General features: G+C 42.8%; 1 protein-coding gene across 2 annotated transcripts in view; it reads right to left on the bottom strand.

Moving 5' to 3' along the window:
* The window catches only part of SNX10 (sorting nexin 10), a 60,159-nt gene extending 41,452 nt beyond the window's left edge, over nucleotides 1-18,707 (bottom strand). Inside the window, exons 1-2 of one of the 2 annotated variants that reach the window (XM_039526157.1) lie at nucleotides 18,571-18,705; nucleotides 11,125-11,227 (exon numbers count right to left, since the gene is read on the bottom strand). The gene's annotated coding sequence lies outside the window, so the exon portion shown is untranslated. Of the gene's footprint in view, nucleotides 1-11,124; nucleotides 11,228-18,570 lie in introns of both variants that reach the window. The other variant, XM_039526156.1, reaches the window with a different exon arrangement.
* Nucleotides 18,708-20,933: the final 2,226 nt, after the last annotated feature.

Genomic DNA, 20,933 nt, shown 5'->3' with positions numbered 1-20,933 from the left:
TGGCCAATGGCTGCACCTTTGAGTCAGCAAGCCGTGTAAGGGCATGTGACATGATCAGGTGACCCTGGACTCCATCTTGTGCCAGTATCTTTCCACAAACTAGGCTATGAGCTTTGTTTGAGATAGTAAGATTCCATCCACATGGCAGAGGATAGAAAAGACCCTTGAAACATCTCCATGTTGCCTCTTTCCTGTTCTAATACTCTGGACAGATAACTAAAAAGAGCACTCTGACTATGAATCGAAGACCTTCCAATCTTTTGGAAGTTACCAGAGACTTTTCAAGCTAACAGTCTGTTACACCACTGCTATAACCTAATCCAAAGGAATTATGTATATCTACACACACACACAATCTGTTAACCATTTTAACTCTCTTCTTTTCTCTTAAACCTTTAAATTTTAATTAGAAAAGGATTGGAAGCAGCGTGATTATTGGGTAAGATCTGAGTTATATATTGACTTGGGTATGTGGCTGAGCTCTTGAGATCAGAAGAACCCTTTGTTTGATTAAATTGGTTTTCAATAACCACTCAAAGTCTAGTGTCGGGGGGGGGGGGGGAAAGAAGTGCTGGAATGCCTAAGGGGACTGCATTTTTGACTTCTTGTTAACCAGCGTGGTGAGACAGAAGTTGACTTTTGTTACTGGCTTTGTATATCTAATGGTAGAGTAACCACCAGTTTGGGGGTGAGTCTGCCTTATTTCTCAGCAGTTTGTCCTGAATCTGGTATTCTGAGCTGGTACCCACTGAGGCAAGGTGACACCACCCTCATCACCACAGCATCTGAACAACTTTTAATAGTGCATTAAGCAATGGAACTAACATCTGTGGTTCATTTTCTCTCTCATCCTCTCCTCATGGGGGAAGCCGTGTGCACAATGTAGAGTTTTGGGTAATTTTGATTAGGTTTTTATATGTATAACTATGTACAGGCTGTTAAGTGTGTTAGTGAAGGCAAGGATGAGGAAGTGTGCCTTGCATGTGGAGCAGAAGATAGTAAGGTCTGCATTGGGCCTTACTTCCTGTGGGAGTCAGTTCCACAGTCTGGGACCAGATGCTTGTGAAACTTGTGTTACACAAGCAATTCATACAAACCTTTAGAGAAAACTTCTGTCTTCAGCTGCTAATGTTTGAACTCAGGTTCAATAAATAGACTGAGAGGACTAGAATGAAGCCAAATATTTGTTTCTAAGACCAGGTCTATCAGGGTGGTTACCCGCTCCTGCCCTGAGGGGTTTAAAAAGTGGCCTGGGAGGGCTTGAAAGCTGCAGCTCTAAAAGCTGGGCTGATTGGGGAAGTGGCCACAGCTGGCCTACACCCTAATCAGGCCACAGCTGGCCTGTATAAAAAGGCCAGGGAAGCCAGGAGAAAACAGTCTCTCTCTGGCCTTAGAGGGAGAAGGGCCTGGCTGCAGGGAGCTAGACACTGGGCACCTGAGTGAAGCAGGGCTGGGGAAAGGCAGAGGAGCTCCTGCCTGGAAAGCCCTAGGCTGTGGCCTAGCATAAGGCCAAGAGGTACTGGGAGTTGCAGGGGGCAGCCCAGGGGTAGGCAAAGGCAGCAGGTCCAAACCGCTTTGCCTATGATGAGTGGCTGACACTACAGCCCACCCCAGGGTGTGGGGGGCTAGGTGGAGACTGGGCAGTAGCCAAAACTGAGGTAAAGTGGGGATAGTGGAGTGGGGGTTCCCCAGGGAGGGGAGACCCAGATTGGTGGGGTACTGCCAGGGGGCAGCACCGCCAGTTAAAAGGGGCATTGGGGTCCCGGGAGGGACATGGGGGGCCAAGAGGACAGGCGGATCACTGGCCTGCAGAGGGTGCTCCTGGCTGGCAGTGAGCTAATTACCAAGGACAACCAGCAGGAGGCACCGCAGGGGTGAGTCCAGACCTCCTTCATCACCTGTACTTTAACACTGACTATATCTGTGCCTAGTACCTTTCAAATCAGCTGGCTCTGTGTGCCCATTTGCAACCTTCACCAATCCTATTATAGCAGTATATGGGGGAGAAAAGCTGCACCTTTCTGCCTCCCCAGGACTTGTACCCCGGAAATTCTATCTGCTTCCTTCATCCCCTTTGGGAAGCCAGAGACTGTTCAATCAGTGTGTCAGATGCTGGCTATCCCCAGATAAGTAGCTCAGACCCCATTTCAGTTTTCAACAAAATATTGACAATTGTAAAGAAAAGAAACTGATAAAAATAAATCCAATATTCAAATGCTTTTAAAAACCCAGGGTCTGATTCTGCTTTCCCTTCTATCGGTTTTACACCAGTGTAATTGCCTTGACTTCAGGAGAGTTACTCCCATATACGCTAGTATAAATTAGTGCAGAATTAGACCTAGTATCCCATTAAAACAGAGATACTTCATCATAAAGCAAGAGTCCACAAACTGGCCTCTCTATTTAAGTAAGCCTACCATAAAACTAACCTGAAAGCTCAGCAGAAAATGAGAGGTATTACTGCTTGCTCACTCTAGCAAGTGTGAGCTACAGTGGGATTCCCTTTCTATGGCACAGCTGATTTTTTTTAAACTGAGAAATTCAGATAAGTTAACAATAGAATTATATGAAGAGCCAAGTATGTCGTATGTGTGGTACTTCACTAAATCTATTGAGCATAGATGTAGTCTATAGGTGGACCACAAGCCAAATCCAGACCGCCAGATGCTTTTGAACAGACCACACCATCATTTTACTTACTCATTATTGTTGGTTTATTATTATTTTTTCTTCTCTGGAGTCTGGACCTTGACTACGGTTTTGAATAGTAGTATTGTTACAAGTGTATACAAGAATCCAGTAAGGTCCTGATATATTATTCTAATAATCACAGAAAAAAGTAAGGTAGCTGCTACCAATTTCACATCAATATACACACATAAAAAGCTAATTAACTGAATATCTAAAGTCATTCTTGAAGAACCAGCTGGAAATGTGTCTAGAAAACTAGCATCGCTGTTCTTATCCGCATACTATTGAAAACTTTTATTGAACATTAAATCCTGTGTCCTTGTCATAAGCAACAGACAAAGGAAGTCAATACTAAATATATTGAAAAGAGCAAATATAGTGCCCATCTATAAAAAGGGAAATAAGGACAACCCGGGGAATTACAGACCAGTCAGCTTAACTTCTATACCCTGAAAGATAATGGAGCAAATAATTAAGCAATCAATTTGCAAACACCTAGAAGATAATGAGGTGATAAATAGCAGTCAGCATGGATTTGTCAAGAACAAATTGTGTCAAACCACCCTGATAGCTTTCTTTGACAGGGTAACCAGCCTTGTGGATAGGGGGGAAGAAGTAGATGTGGTATATCTTGACTTTAGTAAGGATTTTGATACTGTGTTGCATGACCTTCTCATAAACAAACTAGAGAAATACAACCTAGATGGAGCTACTATACAGAGGGTGCATAAGTGGTTGGGAAAATCATTCCCAGACAGTAATCATCAGTGGTTCACAGTCATGCTGGAAGGGCATAACAAGTGGGGTCCTGCAGAGATCGGTTCTGGGTCCGGTTATGTTCAATATCTTCATCAATGATTTAGATAATGACAGAGTAAACTTAAAGTTTGTGGACGATACCAAGGTGGGAGGGGTTGCAAGTCTTTTGGAGGCTAGAATTAAAATTCAAAATGATCCTGACAAACTGGAGAAATGGTCTGAAGTAAATAGAATGAAATTCAATAAGGACAAATGCAAAGTACTCCACTTAAGAAGGAACGATCAGTTGCACACATACTATACTTTGACCAAGACATTTAGACCTTGACCAAAAAGTAGTTGACTACCCCTGGCATAGACCAAAAGAGTAGTCAGAAACAAGGAAAAGATCCTATAAAATTGCAAAAATCAGACAAAGCTCTTGGTATTTGAATGCATGAGAATAGGAAGAAGCTTTCCAAACTTTTGTAATGCAATTACTATTATTACAGGTGATCTTTTGTATTAGAAACTTTAAACACAAAATTGATGCAAGTTTTAAAATTTCTTCCATTCAAATGGGAAATGCAATTTACTATTTCACAAGTTATGTAGTAAGACAGCAAGATTGACTTGACTTCAATGGGGCCAAGATTTTCATAAAATTAAATGTTTTGTAAAAGACATTTAGTGATCTTTTTCTTTTGTAATTCAATATAGGGATTTGATATACTTCAGTTTTCTAGCAAGTGCAGGAGTCACTGAAGCAGATCAACAGTTCAAATGTTTGCTTAAGCAAAGATTCTCTTAAAAAGAAAAAAGTAAACCCACAGTTGTGACAGAGAAATGGCCTGTAGAAACAAAGCAGAAAGCTGCTAATTCTCTTGCTCTTTATAGTGAGTTTCCATTGAGATAGTAGGGGGGGAGAGAGATGTGTACATGATGGGGAAGAAGAATCAAGAGAGAGAGTGGCAGATTTATAATCTCGATAAAATGTTTTCTGGCCTGCAGGGAAGAAACCCACTGATTTAAATAGAAAAAATTGTTCCTTCCCTGTTTTGGTATCAGCCTGAATACCTTTTGTTTACTTAGATTTAGATATAGATCTATTACATAGAAGTACCTATCCCTTGCTCTTTGTCAGTGGTTCTCAAATGTTTGTACTAGTGACCCGTTTCACATAGCAAACCTCTTAATGCAACCCTCCCCCTTATAAATTAAAAAACACTTAAATATATTTAACACCATTATAAATGCTGGAGGCAAAGTGGGGTTTGGGGTGGAGGCTGACAGCTTGTGACCCCCCCCCCATGTAATAACCTCATGACTCCATGAGGGGTCCCAACCCCCAGTCTGAGAACCCCTGCCCTAAGTGCTCCTTGACAATTCTTAAATACACACCATAAAACAGACCGCTCACGTAAACCTTTTGAACCATTAAACCAAACAAACGATATTTAAGATCAACCAGAGCCTTACTATTCCCTTACACTGGGCCATCTAGTGTGCTCTGAATGTTAATAAACTAGGGGTATTACAGATCAAGATCGGTGCAGAGTGAATTCCAAAGCTAAGGGGCCCTCTCAGAGAATGCTTAGTTCAGACACTATCTAATGGAACAGTCTCAGGAATATCACTATCTTGAAAACTAAGTTTTGCTATTAGACGGGTAGCTGTGACACTGGCAAACCAGGTGCCAGCTTATGCCAAGGTTCCCATGCCTCACTTGAATAGTGACAAACGCATAGCTGGAATCAGTCTGGTATTGATTGCTTGTAAGTTGCTGCATGCATTAATCTCGCTTATAACATAAGTATTCCATGGGATAAAGGTAATATGTGAGCATTTGCATTGTAAGCCTCTGAAACTGTGCAAATCACCAGACAGGAAATGGATACTAATTACTGTGAAATGCTGACATCCAAAAGAAAGTGTTAGGTCAGGCCTGGGCAAAATCCAGCCTTTAAGCTCCATTGCCCCACTCCAGCCAGGAAGCAGGGTCAGAGGCTTACCCCGCTGCGCGAGCCAAGCACTCCAGCAAGTTCAGGACCTGCATGACGGGTGTGAGGGCACACGTTACTCTGACTGCATAACCCTAATGTGCCTCATGCACCATCAGAGCCTGGAACATGCAAGCCCATGTGCCTGCTACTTGTTGGCTTAGGTGACTGATGTTTTTAGTAATGTTCATTTTCCATTGTTGAGGATAAAATGAAGAGTAGCTGGCCAGGGAGTGCTCAGTGGCGGTTTTCAAAGTTATGGTCTGTCAGGACCTACGTGGAGGAGGAGATTTCTGAGGGCAGGGACTGGTGAATCTCAATGAGTTCCAATGACAGGAAGCTGACGCCCAACAAATCCACATTAGAGAGAAAGGGCATGGAAAGCATGTAAGTTTGGTTTAATTATTGTAATATGTTATGATATTTTTAATAGTAAGTAAGGTTTTATGTTTATTTCCACTAGAATATATCTTTATTAAATAAAGTTTATTTGAATATCTCTGAATTGTTAATTTTGTGAGCATTCATGGCCTGCCATATAATTTCCATACCAATACCCAGATGTGGCCCTCATGCCAAAAGGTTTGCCCACCCCTGTGTTAGGTCCTGCCAAACAGAGAAGGCCCCTCAACACCAAATAAACTACTGTGGAACACCAGAGAACAAAAGACTTTGTTGATTGCGCTCTCCCCATGAAAAGGAGGCATGCAAGTGAATTCCTCTGATCAGCTAAGTTTGCATCTTAGGGCTTTTTACTCCTTTCTCCCTTCTGCTCTAACAAGGAGGAACAGTGTCTCTATGCTGCTTGGACTCTGGAGAGCAAGGTTTTCTAGGTGTAAACAGGAGATCCCCAGTGTTAAGTCTGGATTAGCCCTAAGGAACATATAGAGCTTGCTTACTATAGAAGCTTCTATTACCTTCTGAAACTTAAAGCTAAGTCATTTGTGTGTATGTTTACCTGCTTTAACCTTGTAAATAACTCATTTCCTTTTCCTAGTTAATACATCTCCAGATAGTTTATTATAGGACTGGCTACAAGTGTTGTCTTTGGTGAGAGACCCCAGGTCAGCTGCACCTAAGTTAAGTGAGTGGTCCTTTGGGACTGGAAGTAGCCTAAATATTTTGTGATTTTTGGTGTAAGGGACCATCTATCACAAAGGCAAGCTTGCCTAGATGGTGAGAAAGATCAGAGTACCCAAGAGGACAGTCTGACTTCAGGGTCAGGCTGTTACAGTGCTTGAAGAGTTTACACTTGATGATTGGCTGGTGAAAATCTAAGTACAGAACTCTCAACCAATTTGACAGTTTGTACCCTGCTTTTTAACAGTTTCCCCTGAGATTGATACACTCTTGAACCACTACAGGACAGGCTGACAATTTTCCTACACTCCCAAACATAACTAATAGCCAAACTTATAGCAATACTATCAAGGCACAAAAAATTGCCAGTGTGAGAGCTCAGGGCTGGCCTGAGCACTAAGCAAATAAATATAATCAAAAGAACCAATTGCTTTCTGCCCCAGCATCCTATTCAAGCTCTGCAACTCACTCAAGGATTGGTGGTCTCTAAATCTCTGGCAGCAGAATATGGAATAAAGGAGAGAGAAATCCCTCACCTCTCCCAACATCTTAAGTTGTATTTATATTAGATTATATGGCAATGGTATGATCAGCCTTTTGTTATTTGGTGGCATGTGCTGGTGCTTTTATGTGTTCTGATATTATTCATAAGCCTCTAGTCCATTCCACAAATCCTCTTGTTATGCTTCCTGCAAACAAGAAACACTGATCCTCTGCTCAATATCTATCCAGCCATCTTTGGATATCTCTAAAGGAGCTAACTTAACAACCAACTTTAATTGTTGCTAGGGAAGAGTAATTTTGTTTTCAGAGCTGGGTAACAGTTGACCATTCACTACCAAAATCTACCACAAACAAAGTCCACACAAGCGTTTTCTAATAATTATTTCATGGAATTTTCCTTCAAGCTGCAGGTAATTTCAGGTATTCTTGTTGGGGCAGTGGGGGGCGGGAGCTAATTGTCCTATGTGACATGAGTTGATAGTCTCTGTTCACGTCACTGTAGCCACCACCATTAGTTTCAGCAGAGGCAAAGGGTGTGGCACTGGGACTGCCCTCTCACCCCTAGAGTAGTCCTTCCAGTAGAACAGGGTTTGCAGCACAGTGGAGAGAAGAGGTGGGGAAAAAAGGCTTGGCACTGCCCAAAGCAGGACTAGTTCTGTTTATTAAAGAGCTTTGGTTTCCAGTGTTCCCAGTCTGGCATCTCTTACAGATACTAGATATTGAGGCTAGGCAGGATTTGATATAAATCAATAGATGTCAGTAAATGTGAATTTCAATTGACACATTGAAATCAACAAAAAATATCCATCGGTAAAAAGTTCGTTCAGCCTCACCCCCCCCCCCCCCCATGTGCCTTCAGGGATTGGTTGTCACCGGCCCTGTGGCAGTGCAGAGAGACCCCCAGGACAGCAGGATTGCTGAGGGGAGTGAGTGGAGCTGTGCGGAACTGCAGAGGGTGCCCTGTGCTGCAACAAGGCTGGCAACACTCTCACCAGCAGGTACAAGGCTGTGGTCCCAGTGGGCAGAGCAGAGACCCCCATGATAGCAGGGCTGAAGAAAGCTCCCTGCGGTGACACAGGATCCCTGCAGGCACAGGGTGCAGGGCAGGCTAAGGATGCTCCTGCCAGGGCAGAGGCTTCTGGCCAGCAGTGCAAGGAGGAGCCCCCAGGAGGGAGGCCACTGGCTGAAGGGCTAAGTCTGTGGGTAGGAGTCATTCATCAGCCAGGTGGCCTCCCCCAGCTGGGGACTTGTCCTCCACCTCCTTGTCCTGGCTAGGCCCTGTCTGCCAGGACTGCAGTCTTCCCTACACCTTACACCTGTAGGGATCATGTGTCACTAGCCTCTCTATATTTAACATAAAATTCACACACACAAGAACTACACTGCATTAACCAGCAACTCCCCACATTAGAATAAGCTCTCCTGTTTCAATTTCACTTCCTCTGATGTTTCATTCACATGTGCTTCCATTACTCCACATGCAGACCTCTCTAGACAATTTTGAATAAATTCAGCTCTGGTGTAAGCTATTGACTTCAAACAGTGCTGGTATAACAATGACTATGACCCTCTGACTGTATTAATAAGTAGGGTTGCTAGTTTCCTTTTGGCTATAGCCTATGACCCTCAAGTGGGATTGTAAAACTACTCACTTCGAGCGGTCAGTGGAAGTCAAGCTGTTCTTTCATAGATTATAAAATCAGAAGGGATCACTGCAATCATCTGGACTGACCTCCTGTTTAACATAGGCCATAGGATTTCCCTGGATTAATTCCAGTTTGAACTACAGGAGATCTTTTAGAAAAACATCCAATCTTGATTTAAAATTTTCTAGTGATGGAGAATCCATCACAACCCCCTGAGTTGTTCCAACGGTTAATTATCCCTCACTTAATTTTGTGCCTTCCTTCTACTCTGAACTTGTCTAGCTTCAACTCTCAGCCACTGGATCTTATTATAGCTTTGTCTGCTATACTGAAGAGCCCTCTAGTATCAGATTTTCAGTTCCATATGTAGGTACTTATTAACTATGATCAAATCACCTCTTTAAGGTAAAGAGATTGAGCTCCTTGAAACTTTTGCTGTAAGGCATATTTTCCAATCCTCGGATCAGTCCCATGGCCTTAGAGGATCAGCTGTGGTAGATACAGATGGACCTCATCACTCATATGTTAACAGACAAGACTACTTACATAAAACATACAATAAGTTACTTCCTGCAACAAGGAAACAACTTAGTATTAAACATTTTGACAGACAGCCATATAGGGGCATTTGTGCTTAAGTCTGAATCATTCTTCCCACAGACACAGGATTTTGTCCAGTACTCTAGGCCATGGACATGTCCAGTTGTTTGTCCAAACAGAAACTTTGCTTCTCTCTCATACCCCAGTTTGGCATTCACAGCATCACCTTGTCCTCTCTTGCTGCCAAGCAGTTATTAGAGCACTGCCCCCACTGAAAATATGAGGAAATAATCCAAGGAAAATAAATGTATCTTCATCTTAATTCTATGCAGTATTCAGATGTTAATTTAACCAAATTAAAGATCCATCAGGACCAGCTGTCCTTGTGCCTCAGGTTGCCAATGCATATTCCAGTCATGGTCTTCCACCCCAGCAGCAGAAGCACTTCATTGACATGGCTATTAACAGGAAACAAGGACGGTTTCAAATGAAACTGGGCACTTTTCCATAACGGACTCCAAATTATCAGCAGGATTTTGGCAGCCACAACCCGTGCTTAATTTGTGCCGGGGCTCAGCCCCGGCACCTCTAGATTTGCTGCATTGGTTATGAATGAAAAAAAAATTGCTTGAGTCCCGGCACCTCTTTCATTACAATTTAAGCACTGGCCACAAGTCAGCAATGAGGGACAATTTCAAAAACAGCCCTTTGGTAAAGCATGCGGAAGCAAGTTACAGAGTTCCTCCTGAAATTTGGACTTGAGCAGCCACTGTCAAGATGCCTAGGTGAAACTCCTCACATTCATGCAGGACTTCAACTCAATGGCTGATGAAATGCTCATCTTATAGAAAGACTTCTCTTTAATGTTATGATGCCTAATTCCAATCAAGCATGCTCACCATTCTACCACATGGCAAGCACCCTTACTATCAAGAACTGTTCTATCAGGAAAATGAATTGAAATCACCTAAAAAACATTTATCTAGGAGAGTGTCATGCATTACACAGGAACCTGGGAATCAAAGAGCCATTTAATTAATCAAACTTTATCATCATCAGCCCTCCCCCAAAAAATAATTATACACACACCAGACATGTGGCAGTGACAGCCAGGTGATATTACATGATGTAAATGAAACTGGGATTTATTAAGCAAGTCTGACTGTGCCACCTGCACTCTGTCTAATAATCCCTCTCTGGCTGCAGAATGACTCACATTCCAAACCTCTGAGAAGCTTCAAGATGGTGATAATTAAAAAAAACAAGACATCCATACACAGCCTACAACGTATTTTCTTTTTCTCCCGTGTCCCCATTGTAGAGTCCTGAGATAGCAGAAAAATTGGGACCCGACCAAATTTCCATTCCTAGCTACAACGATAGTGTGGACAAGGCTAGAGTATTTAGCCTTGTTGAAAGCAAGTTCAGTCACAATGGCAGCTGCAAACACTTGCGCACTGTTGCAAATTCTTGTGAATGGGGATGTCACAGGCATGTTAGACATGTTGGCACTGCCAAAATGCTCTATTATTGACAAGGCTTATGACTACACGTGTTACTTAGCTATTGCCTTTCCCCCGTGAAGTACTGTCTTCCATTCAGCTTTTGAATTTACCCTTTAATGCTGGATTTTTAGAACCTCTTTCTCCGCTGCTCTGAGTAAAACATCTTGGGTGAAATAAAAATTCCCATTCCCAGAATGTGACCAAGATCTCATTAAAAGAGATACCAAACTTATGAATAATCCAAAACTTACATTCCTACTACCCAAGTGATTAAAAACAAGTTTATTAATAGACACCCAATTGTATTATAATTATTGTCATTGTGTGTATACAAAGAATTGGCTAGGAGTTAGGAGCCTGAGGGAAAGGAGTAGCAGGAAGTTGGAGTTAAGATTCCAATAACCTGTTGGCTGCACATACATGGAAAGGTCACGGTGTTTCTTCCGTAAATGAATCACTGTTCACATTCCAGTAAAGCGGATGCTTTGTTATAAAAATAGCGTTTCTCTTCCATCTGTCCACTCTGGTAGGGAAAAAAAAAAAAAAGTATTTCCTTAAGCCAGAAAACCCCTAAAATACTAAAGACAACAGCAAGGGAAAAAAAACCATCATGCTTACAAGCCATGTTTTCATTTCTCACTCAAAATTCCCCAAGACATCTTATGGAAGATCTCCATAACAGAACCCTTATGTCTCAATGTATTTGTTCTTAGACAATAGAAGTACATCAGCACACATCCTCTAGACCTCTCTGTGACATTGTATGCCACTGAACACAAATAAATCCTGCCTCTAAGATGATGCAAGAGCAAACAAACTCATTTGAAATGGCTGAAGTCCTTTCTTTCAGACCAAGACTATAGGGTCGTTATGAGCCCTCTCCTGCAAAGTTCAATCCTCTTGCTTTTATTATTCAATATCTAGTTGCTGAAGCTACTGAGAGTGAGTCTGAAGTGCCAGCAAGATGCAGACAGTACCCTACAATACACCTCTTTTACAGCAAATGTAAACAGTACTGTAACAGGGTGGTCTGTCCACTTTATGAGCAGTGGAGCCCGGGGGCCAGCCAACTCCTGCTCCATGATGTGCCCTCTATATGAAAACCGGTGTTCTAGGAATCAGCAGCCAAGCTGGGAATGGGGCCAGATGTTAGTCAGGTGCCTCCTGATGTGCTAAAACCCAGTTCTGAGCTGGGGGAAGGGAAACAGAAGCATAGGGTTAGGGCCCGTGAAAAGGGTTCCTGGATGGGAACCAGAATCTGCATGTTGGTGGGCGGAGGATATCTGCCATAAGTAAGCCCCCTCGTTTTCAGTTTAAACCGATTTTTACCGAAAAATTCCCTAGTTTTACAAAAAGTATTCAGTTTTTTTCTGATTTTCACCCTACTTTTGTATCATTCAAATATATAAAAAATAACTTGTTTTATTAGGAAAAAATACCTTGCATGAGATACGTGTATTACGATAATACATTAGTCTGTCTATATGCAAAGCTGCCTGTTGAAGTAAGGCTATGTATTAGCCTAGAAAATACACACTATAAAACAAACAGGCATGCAAACTCTGAAATGCATGTGCATCTGAACATACTGATGAATCTCACACCCACCACGTACACATTTCAAGCTGTTCGCAGATAACAGTTTAAAGATCTGACACACTAAAATGGGAAAACAAAAATATCAGAATATGTTTCAGAACATAAGGAAGTATTCAAAAGTTTTAAAAAAACAAAAACAGGAGAAAAGGATGAAGCTGAGTGTATGCGCTGCAAATATGATGTGGCCCAATTATTAAATGTAAGTATTTATGGGCTAATAGTTCTAAGTCTACAACAGCAAATGGTTTATTCAAATGAAAAAAGTTTTATTTGGGGATTAGAGATGTATTGTTTTCTTAAACTTAGAGGTGGCATTGTGCTTTGAGTTTTGTTTTAGTTCTGCAGCAAACCACATTAATGAACAGAATTCAAAGCTACTGAAGAATACCTTTTTCCCCCCACGTCTTTCCAGCCACCAAAATAAACCCCAGTATTTACCCAGAAAAATTAATAGTTTTTTGCACTGATTTTCACCTGTTATTGTTGTGGTAATGAACACTGATAAATTCCTGGGAAAAATTAAATAAAAGAAAAACTGAAAACAAAGGGCCCTAGCCTAAGCTACAGCACAGCCCCAGAACAAAGGAGAAATAGATTGTGAGTCTAGAGACCAAGGGAAGCTCCTTGGAGCAGGATCAGAACTCAGATGCTGGTGGGATGAGGAAGCCTGACTGTATCACAGCCCAGCTGTGGAGCTCCTAAACCAGGGGTCGGCAACCTTTCAGAAGTGGGGTGCCAAGTCTTCACTTATTCACTCTAATTTAAGGTTTTGCGTGCCCCAGTAATACATTTTAATGTTTTTAGAAGGCCTCTTTCTATAATATATAACTAAGCTATTGTTGTATGTAACGTAAATGAGGTTTTTAAAATGTTTAAGAAGCTTCGTTTAAAATTAAATTAAAATGCAGAGCCCCCCAGACCGGTGGCCAGGACCTGGGCAGAGTGAGTGCCACTGAAAATCAGCTCGCATGCCGCCTTTGGCACATATGCCATAGGTTGCCTACCCCTGTCCTAAACCAAGGGGAAGCAGTTTGTGAGTCTAAAGACCAGGGCACAAGAAAACTGTGTGAAAGACTCCCCAGAGAGGTCAGGGGCTGGAGCATGACAGTCAGATCTCCTGGGCCTGAATTACTGGGGAAAACCCTGAGGGAATTGAAGGCAGGGTGCCTGTACTGTCTTACCATGCCCTAAGGGGATGCGCACCAGGACTGAACCCTGCTACAAGGATGTCTCCCAGTTATCTTAATGTCAGGAAAAAATCAGGACCTGGATGAAGAGCAGCTGGCTAAAGCTGAACTCAAGTAAGATTCAGGTGATGCTGGTAAGAAGAGGAGAAGGCTTCAAAGAACTTGCCTCTTGTGTAACATCCCTCACTGATGAGGGCTTGATCTGTCCTTGGATTGTCAAACTGGTTTTCAGGTTTGGGATTTTTTTTTTTTTTTTTTAATTCTCAGGGCCAATGGGTGCCCCAATAGCCATGGGGGTAAACAATGTCTGCTTCCAACTGCAAATGGATAGAAGATTGTGTTCCATCCCATTGGACATAGGCTGCTCATAGAGATCCATGAATTCATTACCTTTTGGCTTGATTACTTCATCTCATATCTAAGAATAAAGCTCCAGCTCATATAAAAAGCAGCAACCAGTTTCCTTAGCATCACAAGTCACTGTTAATAAGTCATTGCAATATTCCACTCTCTGCAATGACTTCCCATTGAATACAAAATTTGGTTCAAGATTAGGGTGACCAGACAGCAAGTATGAAAAATCAGGATGGGGGTTGTGGGGTAATAGGAGCATATAAGACCCCAAAATCAGTACTGTCCCTATAAAATCGGGACATCTGCTCACCCTACTCAAGATATCCTGTCTTGGTGTTCAGAGCCCTCCATTTGACTGTTCATAGCTGACCAAGAGACCTCCTCTCTTTCTCTCTCCACATTATATTTCAATGGAACATCCATACTGTTGACCAACAGAGGAAGAGATATGCACCTAATTATAGATATAACTCAGTGATAGGAGTGACCACAGGCCTACCTACTTCCAAAAACTAAATGCCAAACTCATTTCCTTGATTTAGCTCTGCTTCAATAAATTCTTCACCCACACAAACATAAATACATGTTTCAAAACCATATACAGTAACCAAGCTATTATAGGCTGGGAAAAGAAAGAAAGATTACAGTAATTGTTTCTATTTTTAAACAGTGGGTAGAATTTAAATACCATATTGAAGTGGATGGACAACATACCATAACTACCTAGACAGATAGACTTGGGGCTAAATTCTTACACATACCCCTCTGGCTTCATTAGGGCCTTTTGAGAGAGTCAGGAAGATGAGCAGGATTTAACACTCAATAACAAGACTTATTTTATCTGGAGCCAAGAATTCCTGGAGGATACAGCTACAGTTTTCTCCTAGGCACAGATCCTCAAAGGAATTTAGGCTCCTAACTTCCACTGGTTTCAATGGAAGTTAGGAGCCTAAATACCTTTTATAATCTTGGCTCAAGTACTTTTAGTATCAGAAAAAATAAGCTAAAGAGTTATTTTCCTGTGATTAAATAGGTTTTAGCAGAATATTTAACTAGGAAAAAGATCACCTGATCTTAAGTTATCCAGATGGAGCACCTTTCCTTGATTCCAAAACCAAGAGCCTATGCATGCTACAGATCACATATGTGGAAGTGATATCAATATGATATATTACAGAGACATGACACATTGAATTAGTCACCTGCCCTCTGCCAAATTCTCCATTTGGGCCAGGATTACTTAAAACATTCCACACTTCTGAGCAACTTCTAACAAGTTGTGTTTTGTTTTTTAAAATCAACCAGCTAGAGAAATGTTTCCTTCTTTTTTCCCCAAATGTCAAGAAATTACAAAGAGAGATGATAAACATGTAAGAGTTTGTGGTGTCCCACACTAAGGTAATCAGGGATAGAATTAAGAGGATTTTCATTAAAAGAAGTTATAAAAAGGAGCCGGTACTTCTTAATAGCAGCATATACCTCCAGGACAACAGCCCCACAGTTGATCTACCAATACCAAACTGGTTAACTAAAGACCACTAGCAATCGTGATGGCAAGCTTCCAGATAGCAATGGCCACATGCATCTCCATGCTGAAGGGAGCTCTCATGTAGGTGTTCCACTACTACTGCTCTGGGGTGAGCTCTGCATAGATTTCTAGTAAAGTGGACTTCTTCATCCTTAAGTACTGCTACCACTGCTGATCTTCCCAGGTCTGCAGCACTATCCTGTTCCATCTGTAAGTGCTGATCACCTGAGTCCAGAAGTGGCAGCTCACTGAGAGAAGTTGCTCTTGGAAAAGTTCATACAGGGGTCACTGCTCAATTTCATCATCCTCTTGTGCTCTTATTGCCACAGCACCACCATGGCTGTCTCTCAAGTTACCCAAAGCATGACTGCCAATATATGTGCATCTGCCAGTTTGTGTTAACTACCATCAGGATCACAGCACTCAGCCATGTCTTCCCCATGCTGCCTGACAACAGTTTGACAATGGCGCTGGGTTGCAAAAGCCAGGTGAACGATGGGATAAAAGGAGAGGAATGATGGGAATTTTTTCATTTGACCCAAAGTCTCAGAAGTGGCTTCTAGTAGGTATCCTATTATGTGCCACAAGAAAAATCTCCAAATGCATAGCACCTAGTGGCAGAACATTGCACCATGGGATTTCTGCCCTGAATGCTGTGCGCATATTTCAGTAAAACACAGCACCATATGGACAAGATGATTCAAAAGGGAAGCAACTTCAATTGGCATAAAGTAGTGAGGACAAGCTGCTTTTGGAACAATTGTTCCCGATCAGTTAATACACAAAAACAATCTGAAACAACTTTCAAGTGTTGACAAGCCCTGAGAGAGACTGTGGAGGGTAAAGATAATCTTTACCCAGCCACATCAAAGTCAGGGCACAAGAAGAAGCCAGAAAACTGAAAGCTTATAGAGGATCAGACTTAAGCATATTTCACGTACCATAAGAACAAAAAAGAAGTGATATTTTTCCATTGGGATGGCCTTAACAAATTGTGGGCAAAATGCACCTTAAAATAATAATAATAATTCTAACGATCATCTTTTTTAAACATGCACTTCAAAGAAGATATTATTTCAGCTATCATAATCTCCAAACAACTAGATCTAGGTTGTAACTTTATCATGTGAAAGCAGGAACTTCTTCTTTCAGGTGATATAAAAAGCATTAATCTCTAACTCTAGCATTCATGTTGCCGCCAAAGAGGAAAAAAATGGGGATTTTAGAATACACAAGCAAAATTTCAATAGTGGCTATTGATTAACTACCATATCTAGAACTTTGGACTTCTCATGAACTCACCTAAAAGCAGTATAAATACATGCAAGTAATACAGCTGCATTATTTATTTAGGCATATAAATTTAAAATCTATTAAAATGTTGGCAGAATTTCTTAATGAATTTTCAGTCTTATGAACAGTTGTAGATACATTATATGCCATATTAAAACAAATTAATATTGGTGTTCAGTACTGGGTTTATAAGAAAATGACAGAAAAGTGAACATTGTATGAATTTATGAAAACTAGCATGGCTATTTTAAAAAAATCAAGATGGAAAAGAAGAGAGTAGAAATGTGTGGGTGCAGGCAAAATTCAATATGGGAGGGGTTAAAAAGTTATGTTATAATAAGTAATGAATATATTTGTCCATCAGATGTCTCTTAGATTATGAGCTCTTTGAGCCAGGAACTGTCTTTTTGTTCTGTTTGTGCAGTGCCTATCACAATGGTCCTGGTGCATAAGTGGGGCTCCCAGATGCTACACTAGTAATTATAATATTTTAAGGGGCCTGATTCTGATTTCACTTATGCTCCAAGTTTACTATTTACACTGATGGATGTGAGAGCAGAATAAGGGTCAAGCTTTATACCATCTGGTGCCCTAGTGACGTGGATATACCACTTACAATGTTTTTAGAAAAGCTCAGTGGAATTAAAGCCTTATTAGATAAAGCTGGGCATAGTACATGACTTCTTATTTTTGGCAGTTTATCAAAGGAAAAAAAACCTATCTGTTGTTACAATTAGTACTTTATACTATTCTAGAGAAGCAAGTCCTGTGATAGCTAACAAATTTGCAAGAAAGGCATATTCTGAAAGGGAATCAGGAATAGTTTTTTACCAAATGTGGGATCTCAAATGGAAAAAGTCCCCAGTATACACATAACAATCACGCCCTTGAGCACATACTGCTATAGCCAGTGTCCCCAAAGGTGGCAATAGCTCAAATCTAATTCATTTACCTATGTTTCATTAAAAAAAATTAAAAAAAAAAAACCCTACATCCCTTCACTCCAAGAAACCCAAAACCAGTGGCCCATTCTGCAGGAACTGGGTCTGGCAATAACCACTATGCACTGATCTACACTACTACACAGTAGTGCCTTGATTGTGCTACAATATGGTTTGATTGTCCTGCATGCACAAGACCAAATCCTGTTGTAACTATGGTACATGTAGTACAATTATTGTATCATTTGCCCCAAACCATATAGGCTGGGTCTGCCCATTGCACTAGCTAGCACTAATATGGCTGGTGAGAGTTCTAGCCTAGACTCGTGGCTAGCTGGCCTCAGGGAACCCCCCTCTCACGTGACTTAGCGGTATGAATACAAGTAGTCAACTTGCACGTTTTCCCTCGCTACTGCAACAGGGGGAGAGCTACCTAAAACAGCCAAGGTAGGCATGGACTTGAAGAGAGAATACCAGAGTATACAGCCCATGGCACCTCATACGACCGTCCCTGTTAAGTAGAAGCGGTGCATTAACATCCACTCGAACACATATCGAGAAACTCATTATCCCTTTTGGCGCTTCAAGGCCCATTACCGCAAGACAGTAATTGCTTGTCGATGGGGAAAACTGCTACATCGGACCGGCCGCCCCTCCCTCCACCCCTGGTTCTGAGCCGCGCTGGCAGCAGCTCCAGCTTTAGCAGGGGAGCCAGTGATCCCCGTCCTAGGCCCCCGTCCAGCAAAGGCTGCTCCCTTGGGCCCCGAAGGTTGCGAACGAGGATTCCCTGTCTCCAAACCCCACCAGACCCAGACCCAGGCTACCCGGTGCATCTGCCTCCTCCCCAGGGGGGCGCGAGCGCCTCGGGGTGACAGAGCCGCCAAGTGCCAGCCCTGGCAGAGCAGAGAACGAAATGAAAACCGCCCGCCCGCCCGCCGCTCGGCCCCGCGCCTGCCCTACTCACCCCAACAGCGGCGGCTCCCGCGCTCCGCCAGCTCCCCGGCAGCGGCACGAGCTCGGCAGGCAGCAGCTCGGGCACAGCCGCTCCCCGAGCCTAAGGCAGCCAGGGGCGGGGACTCGGCGCTCACGTGACCCGCGGCGGGGGCGGGGGGGGGCTCGCCTGGCTGTGCCCCGCTGGGAGGGCACGTGGGTGGGGAGGCGCCCAGGCGAGGCTGCGGGAAGCAGGATGGTGCTCTGCGCTGGAGGCGGATGGGGTCTGCTGGGCGGCTGCGGCTGCACAGTCTGACACGCCCTCCTACGGCGGCTGCGGCTGCACAGCAGGTGCCTGGGGCTGGGTTTCCTGTGTGAATCAGGTTTAGGGTGACCGCGCAGACAGATGTTAGGGGCTTTGTATCATACATGCAACTAAACCCCACTCGCTCCAAAAAAAAAAAAAAAAGGGGCCTGATTTGTCACACGTGCTATCTGGCCACCCGCTCTGATTGAGCATAAAGCAAAGTTCAGCTCTGGTGAGGTACTGAACCGTGCTGGGAACTTAAAGAGCTCGGGGCAAGCCAAAAGCTTGTCTTTCTCACCAACAGAAGTTGGGCCACTAAAATATGTTACCACACCCACCTTCTGATTAAAACATCCCCTTGATACTATTCTGCACTCCACTCTGGTTGCCTAACCACCCATTTCAGGATCCCGCTTCTTGTCTTCAAAGCCTTAAATAGGCTAGAACAGTGGTTCTTAACCTTTACTGCAGCCTGCACCCCTTTGGTTCTCAAAATATGTTCTCGTGCCCCTTATCAAAAATCAAAATATGGTCTCGCACCCCTTATAAAAAATCGTTGCAGTAGTTCAGTTCTTTAAACCTAGATATATTTTTAGTTTGTATATTACAGTAATTGTTAAAAATATATAATGTTAATAAATACATTGGTTTGATGAAACAAAGTACACCTCTACCCTGATATAATGCTGGAGCCAAAAAATCTTACCATGTTATAGGTGAAACCGTGTTATATTGAACTTGCTTTGATCCACCGGAATGCACAGCCCCACCCACCCCCGGAGCACTGCTTTACCGCGTTATATCCAAATTCGTGTTATATCGGGTTGCGTTATATCGGAGTAGAGGTGTAGTTGTACTTATGTGCCTGTGCTTAATTTGTGTTTTCGATGATTTACCTTCTAAAAAATCTGGCATGTCTCGCACCCCCAGAAAGGGCATCTCACACTCCCAAGGGGTGTGTGCACCCCAGGTTAAGAACCACTGGGATAGAGCCTAGTTACCCGAAGGTATGTGAAAATGCAATTAGACACCCACGACTGATGCCGCTGCAGCAGACGTTTTCAAGGGGGCAGAAACGCTGATGGACCCCAGATTGGGGACGGGTACTCTCAGCTGTGGAATTTATTGCCTCCATGAATTTACAACCCCTGGAGCCTGAGTTTTGTCACTTTAAGGGCATCATGCAAGGCTTATCTCCTTCAGTTAGCCTTTTGCAAAGCACTTAGTTGTGAAATGGCCAGTTACATGCCCTAGGATAGAGTTCACCTATATTTTATTTCTGGTGAGTTAGGCCCATTTGGGGGACCATAACAGACTGGCAACCATACAGTGTACCAGACTGTACCAGGCCAGGTTGTGACAAACAGAATTAAGGAACAAAAGATTTTCTATCTTAGATATAAAATAAATGACCCAAGACTGCAGATGCCTTCAGACATAGAGATTTCACTCAGGCATAGTAGCACTCTGACTCTCTCAAATGTATCAAGGCAGAACATCTTTTCTTCTAGGAGTCTAGCAAATCAAACTTCCCTTTATTCCTTCTACAAGAAAAGTTGTTTTTTTTAAGTCTTTAAGAAAAAAAGAAAAGTGAATTTAAGAGAGACACATCCAGCCCATTTTAATTTAAATACAGATTTTGGGGAGGAGTCCATTCTGAATCCAGGATGGCAACAGTAGTAGCTGTCAGTGAGGAAAGGCAGAAGCAAGCTGCAAAAACCACATTTCAGGAATCTACCCCAATTGTTACCGTAGATGTTGTAGTCTACCAACTTCTGCAAATGAAGGAAGAACAATGAGTAAGGAATTCAGATGGGCCCATAAGCCAGTGATCAGCTAAGGCAGGGGTGGCCAACCTGTGGCTCCTGAGCCGCATGCGGCTCTTCAGAGGTTAATATGAGGCTCCTTACCCAGGCACGGATTCTGGGGCTGGAGCTATAGATGCTAACTTTCTGATGTGCTGGGGGTGCTCACTGCTCAAGCCCCTACTCTGCCCCAAGCCCTGCCCCCACTACACCCCTCCCCCCAAAGCCCATTCCCCTGAGCCCGCCATGCCCTCACTCCTCCCCCCAATAGCCTCCTATGCAGGT

The sequence above is a fragment of the Mauremys reevesii genome, linkage group 2 (genome assembly GCF_016161935.1).
Source record: "Mauremys reevesii isolate NIE-2019 linkage group 2, ASM1616193v1, whole genome shotgun sequence".
NCBI lineage: Eukaryota > Metazoa > Chordata > Testudines > Geoemydidae > Mauremys > Mauremys reevesii.
Note: the sequence above shows the minus strand (reverse complement) of the source record. Positions and strands in the feature narration are given on the sequence as shown.